We start from the raw sequence: 22,966 nt of genomic DNA on the forward strand, positions 1-22,966 counted from the left end.
GGATAATTGAAAAGTCGGATAACCGAAAAGTATGAAAAAATCCATTATTAGTGTAGTATATTATTATATCCCATGTAATTAGTATATTAGTATATCGCTATTAACCTACTTCGCGATGAATTTTCCTCCATGTTAAGCCTATCAAATTTTTTAAAAAATAATAATCGTCGCTATTGTATCGTTGAAAATTAGAAAATTAAGCCTCCTTCAAATACAGGCTCCCTTTCATGGTCGATCCGGTGTTGCCAGCTAAAACATGTAAAAATAACATTAAATAGCCAAGACATAACCAAATATTGTGGCGCTACATCACTAGCGGACATTTGAATTTGCCGACTAGAACACGGTCGGTTAACCGAAGTGACGGTTAATTGGGGGTCGGATAATCGATGCTCTACTGTATTGCGTATAGAAAAACACTTAAATTTTAAATGGTACTTTTCGATTTTTCTATTCTGTTTTAAATGTAGTATATTTAGGTTATTTATTTATTTATTTCCAGAAAGATCAACATGGCATTAGAAGTGCACATGGTTGTATCCATCGTCTTCCTTACTGTAGGTTCCGTAATGGTATTTGTAGGATTGGTTCTATGTTGCTTGATCAAACCCGAACTTTACGTCCGAGGACATCTTCACGATCGGTTAGTTACGTCGGTTCTTCCGCCAACTCCGGCGGAAATTCCTCCACCGATATTTCCAACCGCACCTTCTCCTTCAGATACGGAATTAATAAATATAAGTGTAAAATTAAAAAAATAATCAAGACAACGAGACAACGATCTATAATTACAAAAAACATAAGGTAACAATATTGAAAACGGCCAAGATTTATAATGTAAAGAAAAATAGCAAAAATAAAGCAAACTAACAAAAACAGGGAGGTTTAACAAAACAAGATTTAACAAAAGATTTAACAAAAAATTTTACAAAACAATTAATTAATAACGTTTCCGGATACTAATCATCTTTAATAAATATTCGGTTAAAAAGTTTTCTACTGACATAAAGTCAAAACTAAAAATATGTGAAATTAAAAGCAAAGTGAATTTCAACACAATTAGTACTTCCTTATATCTATAGTTATATCAAGGGGTGTTGTAAAAACCAAGAGTTTTTGGAGCCATAGCCAGCATGACCTGATCCTGGCTGCAGCACCCCTAAAATTCTAATAATAAATTATTGTTAAATCGAAAATTATGCATTTCCCAATTTCCTCTGCGAAAATATAGGATTTTCAAATAGATTGAAGCAAAAAGTTTCCAGCTAAAATAAACCAGCAACGACTTTCTCAACTTAACCCGCAACATATAATATTTATGTCCCACCATCTGATATTATATTAAATTTTTTAAATGTTTATATTTATAACTATTATAAAATGGCAAAAAGCTTAATTTTGAAGGCAGGTATGAATTTTGTTGAACAATTGTAAATGCTGACACCACTTAAGATACCCTCTTTACTTCACCATTCTCTCGACCCATTATCACAAAAATTTAATACCTTCAATCCCTCTAACAAACTAAACTCCCTGCCAAATTTTCGACAAAAAGCACAGAAATTAAGCTTCACACAGGGTGAACAAAATCATGCTGCATTCACATTAACATCCATATGTACAGAAAAAAATCCGAATTATTTTTACATTTCTCGATGTTTCAAGTTTTCCAAGTCGAAAACTGAAAAAGCACGGGGCATCATTTTTTAACAAATCTCTTATACTTTCCCTCTTACATATAACGAAACCGAGAATGTATAAATTAACCTTTAAACTATTTTTGGATGTTTACAGATTTATTATTGTTATTATTTGCTATATTCAGTATTGGTAACAGTAAAAAAAAACGTAAAATAGTCGAGATTTCATCGAACAAAAAAAGGATATTTCGATTGACGTTTTAGCGATTAATTTATTAATGAATTTTTAATATACAACGTCCTGACATAAACCTTGCATTCGATTTATTTTAGGGACTATAAGAGAAAAGAGAAAATTTTTTTGATTCGATATTACGTAAACGATAGACAACACGTTTATATTGTCGTCACGTGACAGAAAGTGCATCGGTGGCCTTTAATAGCAAAAGTGTAAATCTATGAGATCAATATCTTAAAAGCATCTAACTTCAAATTCATTATTTAAATACTAGCAGGTGGGCCCGGCGTTGCTCGGGCAAAAGTAACGATAACTAATATAAAGATTTTTACGTTACAGTCAACCTTACCCGTTTTCACAGAATGCAAGAAATGGGTCCCCTTGTTTCCAGACTAATTAGAAAATTTTTAGATGGGTCTAAAAATATGTTCGACTTCCCGCAAAAACGAAAAAAACTGCATCTGCGTATTGCACGTCGCTTTCTCTTAACAATTCCATTGTTACGTAACATTTCCATTGTTGACACTTCCATTGTTACGTAACATTTCCATTGTTGACACTTCCATTGTTACGTAACATTTCCATTGTTGACACTTCCATTGTTACTTAAAACTTTTATTGTTACTTAAAACTTCCATTGTTACTTAACACTTCCATTGTTACTTAGTACTTCCATTGTTACTTAGTACTTCCATTGTTACTTAACACCTCCATTGTTGATGGAAGTGTTAAGCCTTAATCCTGTCCCTCTCCCCCGTGGGGAAGAATTTCGAAAAATTCCTTCTTAGTGTGCGTTCTCCTAACGTACCCTAACTGTGTACCAAATTTCAACTTTCAACTCCTAACCGTTTGGNCCATAACCTGTTGTAATTTTCGTGTATCCGTGAATGAATCAAGAAAAAAAATGGCGGGATTAATCAACGAGAACGTTTTATTGCTTACGCATGTCCGACTTGGATTTCTATACAAAAAATAACACAGGTGGCGCTTGACTTAAGCGCGGCCTACAAAAATATGATTAATCTTAACACATGGAAACTTCAGGGCATACCTCAATAGGTTCTACAACAAGGATAATGCCAAATGCAACTGCGGGATCCCAGAAGATGAAGACCCAATCCACATCACTTTCACCTGTCCAAACTACAACTCTCAGAGGAGACGACTCCGCACTGAAGCAGACTCTGAAGGACTTCTTTGGCCATGCCAACTGAAAGACCTTGTTAACAACAACAAACTCTTCAAAGCATTCAAGACCTTCGTTTCCAAAACCAAATAAAGCATCTACTCCAACGTGGCAAGTAACACCAATTAACGGACCTTTCCCTGCCTACCAAGGCTGGTCTACCTCTCTCTACTCTAATTTCCTCCAGGTAACCTCATATTGTACCATATACCCCCAACCCGCCAATTCAAACGGGTGACTGTTTTACTCTCATGTTTTGTCGGTCGAATTTATTAAGCGCGAACCTCCTACTGCATGTAACCTTATATTCTGTAATAGTATTATTCTATTATTGTTTTACTAAAATAAACAAACCGGAGCAAGCGCTCACGGGAACCTCTCCTCTTTTCCCAACTTCCCCCCTTCCTTCCCCCACCCTCACCCCTACTTCCTCCTCCCACCCTCACCCCTACTTCCTCCTCTCCCTCTCACCCTCTACTCTTCACCAAGGCAATACCTTTTGGTACGCTTTACTATTCAATCACTGTCACTGTTTATAGTATTAAAAACTGTATATTTTTTTACAAAATGTGTTTTTGGTGTGTATATTAGAGTGTCTACAACGAATTAATATGATTTACATTGATTCATATGGAAATAATTGCCTCGGTGTTCCTCGGTTTCGGATTTTCGCCGATTGTTGTCAAACGGGTTATCGTACAAAACCGATGTATCACTGTATTTAGGGTTTTCTGTATGCTGATGACGTGGTGATAGTGGCTGATACCCTGGTAGAATTACAATTGGCAATTGACAATTGGCTAAGTTATTCGATTGATACGGACTTGCAAATTAATATAGAAAATAACAAAGATTTCTAATAACTAAGTCTTTCAAAATGAAAATAAAAGATCAAGTAAATTTAAATGGTTTTTGGGTAATAGGAAAATAGGAAGTTGAAATAGGAAAATGTAAGTATTTGGGTATTTGGTTTAAATACAATCTTACCACGAAAGAGCACTTTGATATTACTGCTAGGAAAGCCAAAAGTGATTTCGTAAAGTTATGTGAAATATTTAATATCTCAAGATTATCATCATGTTGTTCCCCACACCCCAGATTATTTGATTCAATGGTTAAATCTGTTTTGTATCACGGCTCAGATTTGGGCCTGAACAATGTCAATACATTTGAGCAAATTTGTAGAGATTTTTTGGAGAAAATTCTGAGATTGAGATTTAATGCATCGAATGTTGCTAATCTATGGGAAACCGGACGGGTACTGCTGAGAATCTTTTTTTTATAAAAGCCGTTTTGGAGTATTCTACAATAACATTGAAATTACCCAAGGTTAGGCTAACAAAAATTAGTATAGTAAGAACGTGGGCGAAAGTTGAAACCGGCTCTTGGCGGTTACACTTTAAAAATTGGTTGGGCGGCTGGGATTCGGTGAGATGGTTACGATGAACAAACAGACTAACAGATGGAAGTAGCGAATTCCGACCATAGTAATGAGATGTTTAGAATTGGAGTTACGGGAGATTAGGAGAGTGTTGGACAATTCTGTATTGTTAAGATATTACAGTATTGTGAAGACCGCATGACAAGTTATCTAACGGATAGTAGATACTCTATTGTGGTGAAGAAACAGATAACGAGGCTTAGGTCAAACTGTGTTATATCAATGGAAAATGATGCTGTGTACGATCTGTAATCAGCCATGTAGGTATAGTGAACGGTGTTTTCATATGTTTTGTAACTGTGGAAATGATATGTACGGCGAGTTCTTAACAATGTTGAGCGTTAACTCAAACTTTTGTGATTTGTTTAAATTTAATAAGAGTTTAAATATATAAGTTTATATTTGGATTTTTGTTTTTTTTGTATTTTATTTTATATTTTGGGACCGTTTTCGATGAAACATAAAAATGACGTTATTTTATTTTTAAAACTTTGTACATGAAAAACGTAATAATAAATTTAGTTTATTTATTTACATTGAATATTCATGATTGTAAAATTTACAAAGATAATTTAAACTGACTTACTATGTAAATAGAAGTTATTTTTCATTACAATGAAAATCTCTTATATAAAAAATTATAAGGATTTACTTCATAAATTTGGTTTAAGAGCAATTTTCGTGTATTTATGATATTAGTGTTTTGCTCTGAAAGTAAAAGTGTTCTGAAACACTTTTAAGAACACTTCGTGTGTACTTGAATATGTACAGATAAAGTGTGGTTATGTTTTCTTAATGAGAACACTTTTAGTTCTTATTTAGACATTGGACACACATTTTAAATGTTATTCTATTTTAAAAAAATACGTCACAGAAGTGATGATATTGTAAACCAAAAGTAGAAAAATTGTTCCGAGACACTTATAAGAACACTTAAAATGTCATGAAATCATTACAGAAATCTTTTGTAATAGTGTTGTAAAAGCGTTTTGAGGATTTACAGCGTATAGAGCAGGAAATAACTTTTACAGTTTGCACAAGAGTTATTTTCTGCTATGAATCTAAAAGTTTTCTGTAAAATTAATCTTTTCGGGCCTGCTTAATATAATTACACAATCACATCTACATAAGCAAGTATTGTAAACTAATTTATTTCTGTATTTGTTATCCTATGAATTCGGAAAAACGACTTTATTGCATATCGGATATTATGCTTTAAATGGTTATTTAATCTAGAATTAGTTCGCGAATCGAGATGTTAATATATTTGTTAAATTCTCAATCATTCAAAATACTTGTACACTTACCAGGGAACAAGTTGAAGGTTCTTCTCCCGGATGAAACTGTTGATTGTGTCTGTTTAATTGATATTTATATCTGAATTTCTCATTGCATATGTTACATGAGAATGGCAGCTCTTCGCTGTGAATTCTCATGTGGATTTTTAAAACAATTGGAGATGAGAATAGTTTTTTGCAAATCTTACAATAACGGCTTGTTATTTTTGGATCATTCAGTAGAATCTAATTATAAGTTAATTTATATGATCAGAATATATTAACTACTAAATATCAGAATAACAGAAAAAGCTTGGGATTATCCGCAATAATTTTCATCGTTTATTTCTTTATTTTATTTATTCAGTTGAAGTATATTTAGTACATTAAGTACTAAATATCATTTTCATCCTATTCATGTAAACATTTTATTTTATTTCATAATAAATTTCTTTTACTATTATGTAACTAGCTGACTTTGTTGTTTTTTTGGTTGCACTCACCAATGCGTAAAGTTTCAACACTGGTAATTACTGTTGGTCGTGGGTTTGCGTTTGATAAACGTATCTCTCGTCTCTTTGATAATTGAGTTGAAAAAATATCCATATTTAGTTAAAGGAAAATTGGAAAGGAATGTTTCCAAATATACTTTGAGGGACGGATGGCAAGAAGTAAGAGATAAAGTAAACTGTCTAGCCAATGGTCTACTGATCGAAGTGGAACCGTTAAAAAAAATGGAGTCACTGGCGTTCACGAACTAAAAGTAAAGCGGCTGCTTTAAGAAAGGATATCTTTACAACAGGTGAAAGGAAAAGAAGTACTTCACCATTAACGGACCTTGAAGAAAAGGTCTTATCATTAATCGGAAACGAAGAATTTGGCTTAGAAGAAGAAAATTTATTTCAGCTTGGAGCTTGCTGTGCAAGTTGTCTTGAACCTTTACGTGATGTAATATCTTTTTATTTATATATTCGTTTATTATATATTAAATATAGTATATATCAGTGGCGTGCCGTGACATTTGATGAGAGGGAAGCTGTGTTTCTGTAATAAGCCGACTTCCAGGGGTAATCGGTTAATTGCACGTCAGGGCAGCGGTAGGCAACCGATGGTCCGCGAGAAAATTTGGGTGGTCCGTGGAGAAATTTGGACATTGATCAATAAAAAATAATCGAAGTATTACGAAAGAAATGAAAAAATGCTTAGTTGCTTTTTTTCACTCATTGAGGGGTTTCTATTTGAATCTAAAACCAAACACGAAGTGACTGTTATCAATAAATAATGAAGAATAAACAATATTGTGAGTTCAATTGTCGTCTTTGTGGAAAAGCGTTAAGAATCCATAAACTTATTTCAAACAAGCAGCAACGAACTTTAGGGTTGCATTAATTTGTTATAATTAAACAACCGAATTTCGTATTAATATAGTAAAATTGAACTTTTATAATCATTCTTTTACAAATTTTGTATCGTTTAAAAAAATTCATGATAGTGGTTCGCGGAATTCAAAATTGTGAGTTTAGTGGTCCATGAGGTCAGAAAGGTTGCAGACCGCTGTGGTCTAGGGTCGATTCGTATTTCTTCGATAAGCCAGTAAAATCCGTAGACTTCTCTAAATGTATTTTTAATATCACAATTACATTCTGAATCGCTAGCCACGATATAAGGGCTACAATTAAAAATAAAATTGTAAAAACTTACAGTCGACCCCCCTATAAGATCATTGATTTTTCCGTTTTATCTGAATTACATGTTGTACGAGTCAGTTAGATTTTACAAATACGTGTGCCGGACTGTGAACGGCTCACATATTTGTAAAATCTAAGTGACTCGTACAACATGTAATTCAGATAAAACGGAAAAATCAATGATCTTATAGGGGGGTCGACTGTACTTGGTGAAATAAAATGTGTGGTAGATGTACTGTACTGTACATACCTGGTACAAAATATTCTTCAATTGTATGAATATACTTTTAAAAAAAATTATAATTAAATATAGTTTTGTGAAGAAACGTACATAAAATAAAAAAAAATATTTTTTACTTTTTAAATCTTAAAACAATTCACTTATTCAAATAGCTCTCTATGAGTGACTAATGGATGGAATTAGAGACGGTCCTGCTAGGTGCATGCACGCGGGCTGCCAAATCTCCAGGGTGCCGATACCGGTTAACGTCAAATGCCCCTTTTGTCGCATCACTAGTATACCTAAAAGCTCCCGTGATTCTATGCGGCAGCGGCCATTTTGGGACTCATCGATAGACTCCACAAGTAGTTTCTGCGTGAGCCGACTATTATTACGTATATAAGTACTCAAACTTTTAAACAATGGGTTATTGTGTGTCACGAAATTGTAAAAGTAAATCTACAGACGTTCGATTGTTTAGATTTCCTGCAAATAAGCAGAGGAAAAACAAAATATAGCGTAGACAATGAATGGTTCATGATGCAGTTCAAAGAGTTTATATGTGTAAAGTTTGTAGCAAGTGGTTTAAACGAGTGGATACTCTTCGTGTCCATGAACGAACTATACATGAAAATTTATAAATGATATTGGCAATCCAGATATAAAACAAATGTAATTTTTTCATTTTTCTATCTGATGATAAAATAATTGCATATATAATAAAGCATATATAATTGTTTTAATATGACCAAATTGTATTTAAAAATAAAATTATGATGATGGTATTGACTTATACTCTCAATATTTACTAATCAAACATTGCAAAAAATTTAATTTAATAGTAATTTATACTTAAATAAAATAATATCAATTTAAATAAAATATACATTAATTTTATTGTTAGAATTTTTATTTTAAAGGAAGTGATGGAAATCTAAACATATCTAATTCTTATAATCTAGAGATTTTATAATATTAATTGATTTTATCTATATTTAATTTTTCATTCGCATAGCAATAATTATTTGCCACCGATCATTCATATCTTTTATCCTGAACATTTAAAAACATTTAAATTCGTATATGCATATTCCCAATGGAAGCGAATCGAAGTTGTCCAAGTAACAGTCCGTAAATTGGGATGGGAAGTCGAGTCCAGTCGATTAAGTCGTAGCCGGTGAAAGGTCACTTCCGAGTGGCCGCGTCACGTTCGGTGAAAAGTCGTAATCCGTGCAAGAAGGCCCGGGCAGAAAAAAGGTCATTTTTTCCAGCAGCAAAATCGCCTTATCCACCGAAACCTTTTATGCTCGACGGATTCTTCCGACTCCTTTCTGTCCAGTCCGGTCTCACCTCACCGTGTCTCCACCGGCCATTCCGGAACTTCGGGGTATCGTCGCTCCAGATACTGGACGAGAGACGAGTGGTCGTCGTAACTCCGAACGACGACCACTCGTCTCTCGTCGTACACGCGTACACTCGACGTTTGACGTCGAGTGTACGCGACTCCTCCGCATCTTTCGGAAGCACCCGTTTTACACCGGGCCGAGACCAGGCGTCATCCTGGGGCTTGGCGTGGCTCGAGATGTGCCACTCCTTCAATTCTTTGAAATTGTCCATTTTGCAAAGAAAAATGAGCCAATGTTGTGAAAACGGAACTTGCATTAATTAAAAAATATTCCTATTCTAATCTGAATTGTAAATTTCTAGTGAAAAAATGATTGCTTTCATTGCTTTTAGAAAAGAATCAACAAAGAACTATTTACTGTAAAAGTGATAAAACTTCTCAACATTTTCCCGAAATGCCAATATTTGAACATTTTAGATCAAATAATAGAATTTATTACGAAAACTTTTAATCTGAGGGTTTTAATAATACTCGAGAAAACATTACTGGTAATTTAAATTTAGCGATGCACTTAGTAATAATAATAAATCTAGTTTACTAAATTTGCTTACAATTAATTAATGCTAAATATTTAATAAATTTCATCCATACTGACGTAAGTTACAGTAGTATTCAGTACGGGCGATAGTAACTTAAGCCATCATTCTGTGAACAAGACCACACAATGGCCAAAACACGAAATATGAACAGTAGATAAAATAAATTTGTGCTCCAATTGTCAGGTATAGAGCTGGAATACACTCTGTATACCACTTACTCGGCAACTCAGTCGTCGAGACTGGCCTCTGAGTAGTAGGATGGCTTTCTACGAGTTTATTATTGAAATGGGGAGACTGACAATATTGAAATTGTTTTCTGCGTTGTCAGGCTCCCGACACCAGATAGGGATGAGTTTCGCGCCCTATCACGCGTAAACGAAATCTATTGGAGGGCTATTTCTTTATGAATGGAGGGTGTCGCAGTACGTGCTTCGTTCGAGACTAATCGACAAAGCCATTATAAAACAATAATAAAATTTAATAAAACAAATGAAGTAAAATAAAGATACTGAGAGACCATTAAATTCTAGACTAATCTATTCTATTCGCGAGAGAGAGGGTTTAAAATATTAGATTATACTACCTCAGCTTATCTCGTATTCGTAGTCTTGTTCTCTCTGAAGTAGGGATACGGGAAATGGAGAACGAATGCGGGATCTTCTTCTAATTACGAGCGCACAAAGTTAAAGGATTTATGGCGGGAGACCTTTTTATGGCAGCTGATTGCCGTGGTTCATGCGGCATCTCGGGGACTTCGAGAACAGCTTCTTATGGCACGTTCGGAATCTGTTGAACTGCCTTCTAGGGCATCTCCGAAATATCGAGGACTGCCTTCTATGCGGCAATATCAATCGTCGATGAACTGCCTCGAATGGCGGAAAAAACTACCCTTTTATAGGGCTCTCTGACCAATGGCTTAAAATGATTCGCGGTTACAACGGGATGCACGACGACACGTAGAGGGGGTAAAAATACAGATGGTGGCCAGAATTACCGATAAAATCCTGTGGGAAAGGAAGTCGATTTCCTTCTTTTGTAAAAAGTGTCGAATGTGTCCTCCTCTTTGGTGAACAAACTCGTAAAAATAAATACATTTCCTACGCTAATTAATTAAATAAATCCCGATTCTCACACAATCAATAAGATTAATTCAGTTGAAAGACGAAAATTTCTTTGATTTAAATTAAAACTTAATCGACGACGAAACTTTACTTTAGTATAACTAATTAATATATGCTGGTTACGAGCAACTGATAAGATATTCAGATTAAAAATCGAATCGTTAAATTCTGAGTTTGTTACAACAGATGCCAATTAATTACACTTCATTTTGTATTAGAAAAGCAAGTAGATGGGAAGTAACTATTCATTGGGAAATCGCCATAATTTATATTTTTAAAGAAAATATAATAAAATCTATTTGATATGGAAATACAGATGTATAAATTAAAATTAGATGTAGGCATTGGCACAATATATCAACAACACGTTTTCCTTAAATCATGATGTGCATGGACAGCCACTTCTCTGCGCGTCCGCAACTGAACCACCGATTATTAGCGTAGAATGACAATTCTTAATTGTTTCTGGACACGACTTCTATTCATCTTACGCCACCATCTCCGCACAACAATCACTGATTTTCACACTTCATAGCGTACAGCAATCCGCACTCGCTCCCCCAAAACAAGTAGTCAGTAATGTTTTTAACTACTGCCGGTGAGGTCACTCTTGGTCATTGTCCACCAATACAAAAATTATAAAATTTTATATAATGTTGTATACGAGTACATAAATTTATTATGATATTATTATTATTATTATTATTACAGAAAGTAAAGCGATTTCTTAATGTCTAATTACTTTCCACCCATCCTATATTACAGCGTGAACTTTTCGTAAAGCTTTTAGAATTTAAATTATTTTTGGAACCAAAAGTATATGTGACTATGGTATTAATAAAATAATCTATTTTAAAATTTTGCACAACTAATTAAAGACAATTTGTATTCAGTTTTAGAAGTAGTTGGACAGAATCAACGAGAAAAAGTTTTAGTTATTAATAGTTTGTTTTATACTACTGGAGTGCTGACACTTGTAGGAATATCTTGGTTACTGAAGGATTGGTTTTACATTCAATTATATTGTTCAGTGTCGCCCTTTATACTGCTACTGCTTACTAGGTAAATGTATTATTATTGACATACGTATTGTTTGTACCGGCACGCTATTATATAACGATAATTGATGTTTTGTTAAGATTTATTCCAGAGTCACCTAGGTGGTTGCTAACTCGTGGCAAATTAGATGAAGCGGAGAAAGTCATAAAAGAAATAATGAAAAAAAAATAAAATGCGAGCGACCGGTTTAACCGAAATTATTGCGGGACTGCATTCCAAAATTAAAATGGCAAGTCTTTTTTCGGCTTGAAATAGTAAACGATGAATTTTAATAATAAAAAATTACACGAGCATCTGAAAGTAATTGTCGATATGAAAATTAACAGGCAACAGCTAGCCTGCGCTAGGTGACGTATTTACGGTATCACAACGGATGAAAATATTGATTTTGACCAGGGCCGCCCGAACCATAGTTGCTCTGGGCAGTCACAATTCTTCCACCCTAGGCGACTGCTCGGCGTATCTATTGCTCCGACGGGTCTTGATCAAAAGCGCTACTTTCATCCATTGCGCCAAAAACTCTTCGACCAATCCTGCTTTTCAGTACTCGTGTTCATACTGAAAAGTCGTTCCATTGTTAAAATTAAGAAACTATTAATGTAAAGTCCCAAAAAGTAAATTTTAAAGTATCTTCGGAATATAAAAGAGAAATAATTCATTGTGATAACCGTTAAATATAGGCTAGTAGAGTTTAGAATTATCACACTTTTATTCTATGTAAAACAATATTCGAATTTCATTACCACTACCAGAATTTTATATTGTATAATTGCGATTATTCTCATTTTATTTCTTACAAAATTTACAGAACGATAAGAAAACAAAACGAAATTTCTTGGATTTGTTCAAAAAACGAGGACTGCGGAGAACGACGATCGTTGCGGGTACCATCTGGTAAATATTATTAGTTTCTGTTAGTTCTGTGTTCTTTAAACGCAATAATAACATTTAGACTAATGATCATTTTCTAATTTTAATGAACATTAATGTCGTTTTTAAGGATGATTGTAACCTCATTGGTTATGCAGACGGCATTAAAAATTGAATGTTTTTTCGATGGAATAATACTTTCTAAAATATTTCGAAAAGGGAAGCGGGAGCAGGTAGAACCAATGGCGGATTTAGGGGTGCGTTCTTTTATTCCTCCGCGTAACTCCGCGCGAGCGACATCCGTTTAAAAATTCCTGTGGAACGCGTTCCTAAATTCCGGTCGGAGTGCGCGCCGTCGAACGGCAAAAACGGCCGTTTGTAGCAGTAGTTTACGGTGGAAAGTAACACGGCGTTCTCCATAGCTCAGATAGTTTCGTTTCGGGGTCCATTATCTGGTTTTCAATGAAAATTTAGAAGTTGTGAAAGCGCGAGTTAGTGCATGTGATGTAAGTGTCCTTTCGAATTTTTTTCGGATGGTAGCCGGCATTCTAATTTTTTTCGTGGCTATTTCGAATGCTCTTTCAACAAATAATCCATTTTATGGTTAAATTTTACATTTTCATTCATTCATTCATTTATTTTTAACATGTAGTATTTACATATTTGCTGACCCCGCTGAGGCATTATCAGGAGAGAAACATTACAATAAATTTAAATTAACATTACAATATATGAAGATAACAATACAATTTATATATATGCATTTTTCGTTACACTTAAGAAATAATATCTTAATAATATCTAATTTATCTAAAAAAAAATAATATCTAATTTAGACATTGGCACATATTATTACAATAATATATTATATTGTTACAATACTATACAATACTGTACAATCTTATTACAATTTTATACCATACAATACTATTACAGTACTATACATTATTACCATCAATACTATTACAATATTACAATACAATACTATTACAATACAATACAATATTATTACAATTTTGTACAATACACTGGCACATATTATTACATTGCTATACAATATCATACTATACTACATATAATATACACTATAAATACTGCTATATTATTACTAAAGATAACATTACATTTTATATATTTGTACTATTTGTTACATGTACTTTTAAATGTTTAGTACAGCTATATAGTGATATCATATAAAAGTTCGATTATAATTGGAAATGTGCGCTAATCATCAAATTCCAATCCTATCTTCTATTTCAATTTTCATTGTCTCTGTAAATCACCGAATACAAAATTTTAGAGGTCCAGTACCGCTAGTCATAAATTTCGGAAAGGAGTTCAGTGCCAATTAAAAGTTCGCACTAAGCACTATCTGCAAGTCGTACGTTCAATTGCACATGTTTTTGTCTCCTATGGATACCGAAATCTATATGTTTATGTATTAGCGTATTAATATTTTCAGTTTTCTCTGCATTTTGTAGCACTTCTGTATTTATTGAGTGGTATCAATCCATTTCAGTATAATACAGGAACAGTCCACTAAATTCCTGTTTTCAAGATTACTCTATGCATCTATACTTTTCATCGTCAGGTTGACTTATACCAAAATAACAAAATAAATTCTGATTATTATCTATCCAAAAACATAATCAATATGTTTAATATTTAATCATCATCTCAATATTTACCAAAATATTACCAAATTCATTTAATTAACCCCTCAGGCCCTTTACAGGCCCTTCTGCCATTTTTTATTTTGAACAAATGAAATATGTAGAATGCTTCATTAATAAAATGCACTCTTAAAAATTATAATGTTAGTTAGTAAAAATAGCTTTGATTGATGTTAAGGGCCCCAGAAAGCTTTCTTCCCATCTCCCCTCTTGAAGCCCTGATTATATATCACAGATACATGTTAATTATTTAATGTTAATATTGTAAAAATTAATTTTAAAAAATTAATCTGTATTTTATTTTCTTTTGTATAAATTTACTCAAATAATAATTTCACCCATTAATTTTCTAGTCTGAATATTTCATATTAACAAATGAAAAAAAAAAATTCTGTTTTGTAATCAATGAAATTAGGTAAATTGCTGAAAGGTATTTCACAATTACTTAGTACATTTGTCTAAAAAAAATTTTTGAATATTTTAGTTATTGTTTACCATAAATTTAGAAAGTAATAAATAAATAAAAGGTAGAGTGCAACATACTGTATATTTAAAGTAATTATTTGTAAAATAACATTTAATGTAAATTCAAAAATTATAGCGTGTGTTAAAATAAGTATTCATCATTTGTAGAAAGTGATTTAAATTTAGTAACTATAAACTTAGTTTTCCAATAATTTTGTCTACATCAAAAATTTATCAGATTAATGCACACTTTGTTTACATAAATAACTCCAACAAAGATTTTTTTTTTCAATTAGTAGAATTAGTAATTTTTAAGAATTAAGGTTTTGATGTTTTAAAATTTGTTTTATAGTCTTATCATAAAAATTTCATCTATGATTAAACAACTTTTACTGGGAAAGTTTAGAGATAAATTTTGTGATATTGAAAGCGATATCATAAAAACAATTAGTCACCAATTTTCTTAAAGATTTGTATAAATTGGGACTTTATTCATAAAAATCTAATCTAAGAAAAAATTGAATGTAATTTGATAGTTTAAATCAGTGATTCCCAACCCAGGCTACACGATAGGTGTTTAGGGGTACAGAAAAAAGTTAGTTATTATGGCAGAAAAAATAATATATTGTGTATTACAAATTAATAGTATTAAAAAAATTATTATGTAAAAAATGTTCCTTGCAACAATCACAAACTTTATTATACATTTCAAAATGCAAAAATAGAAATAAAAACTTATGCTGCCAATTGTACAATACAACAGATGCAACAATGCAACAGATCAATAAATGTTGCGCAGTCGGTCAATGGTAGTGGGGATACCATTATATGTGATTAGTGATTATGCTATGGCCTTTTGATGGTGGGTTGTGTTACCGTTATTATTATTATTTCTCAACAATATTCTTACATGTTGTTTGAAAAAGTATTCTTTTGTTTATAAAAAGTATTTTTTATTGTTAGCAAAGAAAAAGACATAGTTAGTTTCTCCAGATTTTCTCTACAAGCTGTAATTTTTATCATTATTTATTTAGTATTTTTATTAATTTTTTATTGACAAGACTATGTCTTGCTTATAAAATCATACTGCCTGCCGTGCCACCAGCTTAGAGGTATGAAGAAGTATATGTCAAAAGTTGTAATTTGGCACAAAGTATTAGGTGCCCAAATCATGCACGCATAAAAAAAACCAGACTTGTTTGTACTCAGGGGACTGAGAACTGAGTCAAAATAAAATTCAAAATGGCGACACACTCTACAAACAGGCAATGTGAGATTTGCGCATGCGTTGCTCATTGGGAAGTTGGAAATGCCAAGAGGGTACACTAATGAAAAATGGTTGGGAATTGCTGGTTTAAATTATATGTAAATTTCAAAGGATGAATGGTAAAATTTATTCTTTGAAAGAATAGTTATGGACTTGGTAGACCTAGCCCCTGATTCAGATTCCTGCCTTTAAATAAAAACAAACTTTGATTATATTAACCCAGAATGACAATTTCATTGCTACTACTAGAATCATCTGGCATTCCTATTGAAAGTGAAAATACTTATCTTTTTTATTTTTACCACTATCATTATCATCAATCATACATTGACAAAATGTTTTCCATCTGTGGTCATAGTATTCAAAAACACTAGATTTAACCCAAATCTTATAATCCATTTTGTATTGTTCTTTTGACAAAAAAAATTTAGAAGTAGCTAACAGAATGTATTTGAATATAAATTTCTGAAAAGAAAATCAACAGTAATTAGTGATACACAAAGTTCATAATGCAGGGGGAATTAACATATAGTAAGATCTTGCATTTTTAGGATGCTTCTATAATGCAAGATGGGAGGTTAATGCTCTTATTAAAAGCTTAATAGAAAGTACAGTACTATACATGATAAAAGAACAAGAGTTAGTCTATTTTTACTGATTCAGAGTTCTCTGGCAACTAATTTGCTTCCAATACCATCTCCTCAGCCCTGAGAAAAAGTACCTAAAGATGTAAAATTTTGGACTAATAATTTTTTAATCAAAATAGTGCCTAGTGGATTATAAACCAAAAGATTGGTGTAACTAATCTGGCTATTTTTTTGCTACTATTAATAATTAGATAAGTAATTTGGTATTAGAGGTAGATGTTAGGTGCCATCTCTTATTGAAAGGAATAATTTTAATAATTTAATACGTATTAAATACTTTTTAGAATAGTCTGAAAGAAAAGAATTGGTCCAGAGTGGAATTTGAACCTGCAACTCCTGCTTACATCACCTAGATCTGAGTGATTCTTTGCCTCCAGACATATTTAATTCTTGATATTAACCATCTGCAGTTACTCATGCTGACTGGGGACAACTCCTATGCCACGGTCTTTATAATCATCCACTACAGCACTCGACTGGCTATTGCTTTACCCCTCTGCATGGTAGACATATATACATACATACATACATACATGTTTATATACTTTGTTATGTATATTACTAAGCATGATGTATTTTAATAATAAATGTTAGCCCAATTTATTATAGCAATCATTTGGTTTATTATTAATACATCGGATCTAGTGGATTACCTTCTTTAAAGATTTAGGTTGAGCTCAGTCATCAACCTTACCTACATAGGAAAATGCATCTGAATAGGCCTGAATTCGGCTAGTTGAAAAAACATTCTGAATTTCCAATGTTTTTAGGATACTGTAAATCAGAGGCAGGTGCACTTCCATGACCCAAAGCTTTTGCACCTGTGCTTCTCCCTGCTATTGGCTGTGTATGTATACTGTATATTTTGCAGATGTAGAGCACATACAGTCCAGTCATTTTTTAAGTGATGTGGGTGGATCCTGTAATGTCTTCCTGGCCTAATTATACCTAAGTAGAATACACATTTTTCTGTATCATTTTTTACCTTCTTGGCCATTATAATAGAGGGAAAGTATAGTGATCCAGCAAAAGATGAGCCCTCCAGATTTTTACATTTTTGGCTCAGGACATCTTGAAACGTCAAGAAATGCAAAAACATTTGAAGCTAATTTTTGTGTGTGTTTGTGGCATGATTTTGTTCATTGTTTGAAGCTTAATAACTCCAGTGCTTTTTGTCAAAAATTTCTGAAATTTTGCAAGGAGGTTTGTTTATTAGAGAGATTGATGCTATTAAATTTTGGTGGTTAAATGTCCCCCATTATCTCCAGATCTCCAGTAGGGTTGTACTTAATTGCAATTTTACTTGTTATTAGCATTTATAGTTTTCTATAAAACTCATTCTACCTTCAAAATGAAGGTTTTTCTGTTTTATAATTTTGAATAGTTAAAAATATAAGTTTTTAAAATAAAATATGATAACAGATGGCACCACATATGCAGTTTTAAATGTTACTGGTTTATTATTTTTTATAAGTGTGTGGACTTGGTATGTGTATTGGATGTCTTTTCTTGACTCCATAGGGATGCAGAATGCTTTTGAATTGAGATTTGAATTGATGGATGATAGATCTTAAGTTATTTTACAACATACAAAGAATAATTTTGGAATTTTTAGATCTATTTTGTTGAGTATCTCATTTTTTACCTCTTTCATATTGATGATCAAGCCTTTGTTGCTTGGTTATACTAGGACTGCCTGATTCTCTCCCATTCCCTCGTTGTTAATTTTTGTATTCAATGAAGTAGAAATTGCCTTTGTAGTTCTACTTTCCCCAGATCTGGTGCTAATCACCCCTGAGTATAAACGGGGCTTGTACTTATCGTTATGGCTTATTTGGTTTTTGGTTGCTCTGAGTTCTTTAATAATCCCATATGCTTAATAATCCCATATGCTTTGATTTAAGCATCCAAATATTCATGCAACACTTTCTGTAATTTCTGCTCTCTTCGTTTTGCAAATGGAATTATTACTTAGTTCAGGACATATTTTCATTACACGACTTAATGTCTGTCTTCTCTCAATATTGACTCTTCTACATTCTCTTTTGCCTTTCTGTTGTCTAGTTTAGGTGAATCTTGTGGTGTTGGGGGTGAAGACTGTGGATCCTCATTTAATAGCAGTTTGTCAATTGGCTCCAGTCTACCTGATGGACACTGAATATGATCCATTGTCAAAAGAAAAGCAACCCAATGTCTATATATGTGATATAATTATATACCAATTTTATTTAAAACTTAATATTATATTGTCCAATAATTACCTGACAATTAATGCGAAAAAGTAAAAATATTACATTCAAATGTGATAATGTAACAAAAATTATTAAAAAGCATCATTAAAATAATTAAATTCTGTTATACTATGAATTAAATTAAATCCATTTTTACAATTAAACCCTTGACAGTCAAAATTAAAGTTGCAGGTGCAATGATTAATATAGAATAGCCATTACATCTGTTGAAAAATTTGTTAAAAAACATTAAAAAACCGTTAAAGTCATTATAACTGTCAAAATTTAAAATTTTTCCAATTAATCTCTATAGTAAAAATTTTAAACCCTTTATAATTTGATTAATATTAAATGTATTGCTACCTCCTTTTAGGACCTTATTGACTAAGCCAACTTCTAACTAATCCCCTGGTGCCACTCCCCCGGAGATTAAGCCCCCACCCACTAGACTCAATCGAAATTAAAAATTAATTATCTATTTCCTAATTAGCATACAGTAAAACAAAATATATGTCAGCTGAACCAAGATCCAGACTAGATTACAATGGTATCCTCAAAAATGTAATGCGATTACTACTACTGGCACAATCACAATAATTCCACAGAGCACAATTTATCACATCTTTCTCATTCAGTCGTCTGCTCAGCCTCAGTCCTCCATCCACTGTTGTGTTTGGCAAGAAAACAAAATGGCAGGTATGATTGAAAATATTACAAATTTGAGATGTGTACCAATATCAGATTTTTACAGGCAGGAGTGATATTCATGACAAGTTAGAAAATGTTTATGATCTGAAGGTTTTAAGCAGAAAAGAAGTGTATGGTACTGTACAACAAATTCAAAGATTGCTGAACTGCACTAAACAATGTAGAACACAGAGGAACAGATCAGGAATTTTGCATAAAGATAATTTGTCATTGTTGAGGGTTTGATAAGAGAATTGAAAAGTTTGTGAAATTGCTGAAATGATACATTTCAAAGAACATTCTTCATGAAATCATATTGAATAAAGTGTTCTGAAAATACTAAAGAGCATAAAAAAGAAGAAAATGATTGCTTCACAATTTGCTGGCACAAAGATGAATGAAAGCAAAAATTAAATAAACCCAAACCGCAGTTGCACAGATCAACGGAAATGTGCTTGCGGGTTATTCAAAATTACAAAAACATAAAAAATAAATGAAAAATACAAACAAATAAATGTAAAATAAATAATAGTGCCGTCCACGAGGATACATATGTTAACTTGTGTTGTTATAAAAGGACTTCCAAGCTGTGGATAATCCATCAGCATTCCTGTGATTAATGCATTCTGTGGTAATATGCACTTTGTGTATCTCCATTTTTTCAAGATGCCTCACAGCGTGTATAGATCTCGTAGCTCTAATGATTGGAGCTTGATCCCAGAATACAGTGATATCTTGTTGTTTGGCAAATGCTGCAAGTACAGTACTATCAATGCTCCTACTCAGAGTATTTGTGTTAATTTATACTTTGTTTTAAGCTCTGCATAGTTGCCCCAATCAGTCAAAAACGTTTTTTTATCGAATTAAACATTTTGCTGGACTGTTAAAAAGGTGTTATTTATATTATTTTTAAAAATAATTGAATGTTTAACTTGAGACTGAGATAAATATCTGGATACTTACGAGGACTGTGGAGAAATAAACAGTAGTATGCAATGTTTATTGAATTTTTCAAGATTATTTTTACAATAAATATGTTGTTGTAATTTTGATTGTACTTTAATTATTGGCCAGCCCTTATAGTTTGAGAGAGAGGAACATCTGTCTACAGTATGGTATACTGCAGGTTATATCTTGATTTTTTGGATGATGGATTTTTCATTTATTCCTATTTTCACTTCATTCTAACATCCTTTCATTTCTTTTTAAGTGAATGTTGAAGATTAAAACATCAAAATCATGTTGCACTTTTCTCATGCTAGTGATTTTGAATTCGTGCATTTGTAAAACCAATGTCTACCAGTTCAGACTTAATGTTGAAGATTTTATCTTTTGCTATTTATTTTACAATTAAGAGTGCTAAATTAAAAAAACTTAATTATTATTAAAGATTTCTGCAAATGATGATATGATGATAAATTTTCAAATATTCTAAAATGCTAGAATAACGTGTGTGTGTGTACATTATTGTATATATATATATATAGACTCAATCGAAATTAAAAATTAATTATCTATTTCCTAATTAGCATACAGTAAAACAAAATATATGTCAGCTGAACCAAGATCCAGACTAGATTACAATGGTATCCTCAAAAATGTAATGCGATTACTACTACTGGCACAATCACAATAATTCCACAGAGCACAATTTATCACATCTTTCTCATTCAGTCGTCTGCTCAGCCTCAGTCCTCCATCCACTGTTGTGTTTGGCAAGAAAACAAAATGGCAGGTATGATTGAAAATATTACAAATTTGAGATGTGTACCAATATCAGATTTTTACAGGCAGGAGTGATATTCATGACAAGTTAGAAAATGTTTATGATCTGAAGGTTTTAAGCAGAAAAGAAGTGTATGGTACTGTACAACAAATTCAAAGATTGCTGAACTGCACTAAACAATGTAGAACACAGAGGAACAGATCAGGAATTTTGCATAAAGATAATTTGTCATTGTTGAGGGTTTGATAAGAGAATTGAAAAGTTTGTGAAATTGCTGAAATGATACATTTCAAAGAACATTCTTCATGAAATCATATTGAATAAAGTGTTCTGAAAATACTAAAGAGCATAAAAAAGAAGAAAATGATTGCTTCACAATTTGCTGGCACAAAGATGAATGAAAGCAAAAATTAAATAAACCCAAACCGCAGTTGCACAGATCAACGGAAATGTGCTTGCGGGTTATTCAAAATTACAAAAACATAAAAAATAAATGAAAAATACAAACAAATAAATGTAAAATAAATAATAGTGCCGTCCACGAGGATACATATGTTAACTTGTGTTGTTATAAAAGGACTTCCAAGCTGTGGATAATCCATCAGCATTCCTGTGATTAATGCATTCTGTGGTAATATGCACTTTGTGTATCTCCATTTTTTCAAGATGCCTCACAGCGTGTATAGATCTCGTAGCTCTAATGATTGGAGCTTGATCCCAGAATACAGTGATATCTTGTTGTTTGGCAAATGCTGCAAGTACAGTACTATCAATGCTCCTACTCAGAGTATTTGTGTTAATTTATACTTTGTTTTAAGCTCTGCATAGTTGCCCCAATCAGTCAAAAACGTTTTTTTATCGAATTAAACATTTTGCTGGACTGTTAAAAAGGTGTTATTTATATTATTTTTAAAAATAATTGAATGTTTAACTTGAGACTGAGATAAATATCTGGATACTTACGAGGACTGTGGAGAAATAAACAGTAGTATGCAATGTTTATTGAATTTTTCAAGATTATTTTTACAATAAATATGTTGTTGTAATTTTGATTGTACTTTAATTATTGGCCAGCCCTTATAGTTTGAGAGAGAGGAACATCTGTCTACAGTATGGTATACTGCAGGTTATATCTTGATTTTTTGGATGATGGATTTTTCATTTATTCCTATTTTCACTTCATTCTAACATCCTTTCATTTCTTTTTAAGTGAATGTTGAAGATTAAAACATCAAAATCATGTTGCACTTTTCTCATGCTAGTGATTTTGAATTCGTGCATTTGTAAAACCAATGTCTACCAGTTCAGACTTAATGTTGAAGATTTTATCTTTTGCTATTTATTTTACAATTAAGAGTGCTAAATTAAAAAAACTTAATTATTATTAAAGATTTCTGCAAATGATGATATGATGATAAATTTTCAAATATTCTAAAATGCTAGAATAACGTGTGTGTGTGTACATTATTGTATATATATATANCATAGGGACACTGCGCTTCTGGAGAGTTGTTGAACTGAAAAAATGATGTGTAGCATAACAGGTGGGCAAGTTCCAATATGTGTTTACGGTACGCTCCATGTGA

The 22,966-nt window shown here is 32.4% G+C and overlaps 1 pseudogene; it reads left to right on the forward strand.

Moving 5' to 3' along the window:
• The first annotated feature begins 512 nt into the window (after positions 1-512).
• Positions 513-22,966, forward strand: part of LOC111633417 — an 89,408-nt pseudogene continuing 66,954 nt past the window's right edge.

This window comes from Centruroides sculpturatus, unplaced genomic scaffold, assembly GCF_000671375.1.
Source record: "Centruroides sculpturatus isolate CEXI.00-Female unplaced genomic scaffold, Cexi_2.0 scaffold571, whole genome shotgun sequence".
Lineage (NCBI taxonomy): Eukaryota > Metazoa > Arthropoda > Arachnida > Scorpiones > Buthidae > Centruroides > Centruroides sculpturatus.